The sequence below is a fragment of the Rhagoletis zephyria genome, unplaced genomic scaffold (assembly GCF_001687245.7).
Source record: "Rhagoletis zephyria isolate East Lansing unplaced genomic scaffold, Rhagoletis_zephyria_1.1 Rzeph_scaffold_03346, whole genome shotgun sequence".
Classification (NCBI taxonomy): domain Eukaryota; kingdom Metazoa; phylum Arthropoda; class Insecta; order Diptera; family Tephritidae; genus Rhagoletis; species Rhagoletis zephyria.
The window spans coordinates 54,063-57,386 of NW_016160429.1; positions in this window are offsets into that span (position 1 = coordinate 54,063).

The following is a 3,324-nucleotide window of genomic DNA, read 5'->3' on the forward strand; positions in this document are numbered from 1 at the left end:
CTTGAGCAGTGGGACCACTCTCCCCACCTTCCAGATGTCTGGGATGATGAGAGTGGCCATGGACAAATTGAGGACATCCGTTAGGTACGCTACCCCCGCAGGACTCAAATTTTTCAGCATCAGCATGCATATTCCGTCGGGACCCATGTGTAATGGCACTACACGCGATGTGGTAACAGCTTATATGGCAACACTTATGTTGCCCAAAATAATAAAATTACATCGCGTGTGGTGTCAACACTGGCGAGCTTACGATCCACATTCGTTTCTAGAAGGTGTATCGTAGGCTGGCTTCATGAAAGCAAATCAATCGCTACTTGACTTTAAATTGAAACGGTTGTCCGGAAAATTAGATAAGAGAAATTAAAAGTTAAAGAAAATTATTTTAAAACGCAAGTAGTGTGCGGGTGTGTTTAATTAAAAGTGGTTAAATTAAAATAGAGGAGCGGCCGTGCAGATTTGGCAGCCTGCCAAGCATCCATCAGACGCAGCGTGGGAGTGTCCAGCAGCAGCAGCAAGGGGTAGCGTGCACTAATCCCTTTTTTGCACGCACAAGTACGTGGGTGAGTTTGTTGAGTTTTTGTGAGTTGGGTGCTACGCCCCACGTACCTAGCGCTTGCGTACAGGCTTCGTTAAATGGCGACCGTGCAGATGTGTCACGAGATCTGCACAAAACTGAAAAAGTGCTAAAAGCACTGTAAAGTTGTAGGTGGTGGCCCCGGTTGGTGGAAAAAACCCATTAACATCATTTTTAAGAAAGTTCCAGCATTGTGCGAAATGTGTAGCACATTTTAAGAAAGTTCCAGCATTTTGCGAGATGTACAGATAATTTTTACGCAACAAGCACATTTTAAGAAAGTTCCAGCAATGTGCGAGATGTACAGCTAATTTTTACGTAATCAGCAAATTTTTAAGAAAGTTCCAGCATTTTGTACGGTTTTAGGGTACAGCCGCGCCACCAACCGCTAGCTACATACATACACGTAGGTATGTATGTATAACGGCTTTACAACATCAAGCCACGCCACCACCATCATATATGTACATATGTATGCATAACGGCATAACAACAGCAAGCCACGCCACTCGCAGCTAACGGAGTATACAAATATAACGGCAGTGAGACGAAAGCCAAAAATACAGCAACGGCAAAATAAGACTGCGGCGCGGGATAGTAACCACATAGCAACATTACTCGCCAGATTTACCAACGGATTTTTGTGTGGTACAGACTGCAGCGAGGGAGTTATGCAGACGGGTGAAATTATAATGCATACATATGTATACGTATATATATATTTTTATACATCAAGTTTTTTTTTATTATAAATTTTTAACATGTTTCGAAATTGCAAAACATTTTTCAATATAAAGTAAATACTAATATGATTTTTGCACAAAATGTGGCAGGGAAAATAGCGGCGTTACACGTTTACAACAACAATTATTCAGAATTATCCGATTCACTTGAGCGATCGTTAATTATAGAAGGAATGACTCAAGAAAAGGCTCACGAAATGGCGATTGAGCAAACTGTTAACGTGTCTCGTCTAAACGCCAGGTCTGACTTAGTAAAATCAATTTTAGCTTCAACAAAATTTTCAGATTCTAAAGACGTAGTTGCAAAACTAATTGTAGAGCAGAATAATGAGGTGAAGGAGCGACAGGTTTTAACTTTTCGATCGCGTGGTATCAACACGTTTAGAAATTCACGTGGTGGCTATCGTGGGACTAACCCAACTCGCAATTTTACTGGTTATAGGAATAATAGGTCATTTTTTTCTTCTAATAATAATAATTCAATAGCTATAACAGTCAACGATATCGACCCACTATAATAATAACAACAATGGTTCACGGGTTAATTCCAACAGCAACACCAATAGGAACAATAATGCACGAACAGCAAACGGTAGGAGTAGGAATGCAAACGTCCGTGCTTTAAACGCTCATGCCCCTCAGGAGCGAACACTGGGGGAGCAGGAGTTAAACAACTAAACGATTTTTCTATAGCAAAAAGCATTTACTGCTTAAACCTAAACTATTCAGATTTTATCCAATTACAATTTTCCGGGTCTAATAAGTTATGTACATTTTTGGTCGACACACAAGCCGACATTTCTTTAATAAAAATTTAAAGTTTTTCTAAAAATTTTCCAATTGATACGAATGATATTATCCGCATAACGGGAGTTACTTCTAATACTACTCTGGGTAAAATAACAACAAATTTGACTTTTTCGGACTTTTTTATAGAACATACGTTACATGTGGTTAACGACGACTTTAATATTCCAGCAGACGGCATATTGGGTAAAGGCTTTTTAAAATTCAATAAATGCGTTATCAGTTACGCAAGCAATTGCATTTCCTTCTGGGTAGGTAACAAAAAAGTCGCGATTCCGATTCTTCACGGAACTGAAAGCGATACCTGCGTAATTCCACCCAGATGCGAAGTTTTTCGTCTTTTTAATTTAGGAAGTTCACCAGAACCACTTCCCAATGACAAAATGACTTTAAATAACTTCTACGAACAAAAACTACATTTGACAGACAATAACCCAGTTTACATTAAAAATTACCGATTACCATATTCCCAGCGTGAAGAAATAAATCGCCAAGTTAACAAGTTATTCTTCTTCTTCTTATTTGGCGCTGTAACCGCCTAAGCGATTTTGGCCGAGTCCAAAACAGCACGCCAGTCTCTTCTGTGCTAACTGACGCCAATTGAAAATGCCAAGTGAAGCCACGTCCTTCTCCACCTGGTCTTTCCAACGCAGCGGAGGCCTTCCTCTTCCTCTGTTACCAGCATCGCGGCCCGCGTTGAATATTTTCAGAGCAGGAGCATTTCTGTCCATCCGAACGACATGGTCAAGCCAGCGGAGCCGCTGAATTTTAATTCGCTGCACTATGTCTATATCGTTGTAAAGCTCATACAGCTCATCGTTAAATCGTCTGCGATATTCGCCATCACCAACGCGTAAAGGTCCGTAAATCTTTCGCAGAATCTTTCTCTCGAAAACTCCAAGAGCCGCCTCATCAGATGCTTTCATTGTCCATGCTTCCGCGCCATACACCAGCACAGGCATGATGAGTGACTTATAGAGTGTGATCTTTGTACGACGAGAGAGGACTTTACTTCTCAATTGCCTACTCAGCCCAAAGTAGCACTTGTTGGCAAGAGTGATTCTCCGTTGGATTTCAAGGCTGACATTATTATTGGTGTTAATGCTGGTTCCCAAATAAACGAAGTCGTCTACTTTTTCAAGCTTGTAACTGTCAACAGTGACGTGGGTGCCAAGACGCGTATGCTCTGACTGTTTG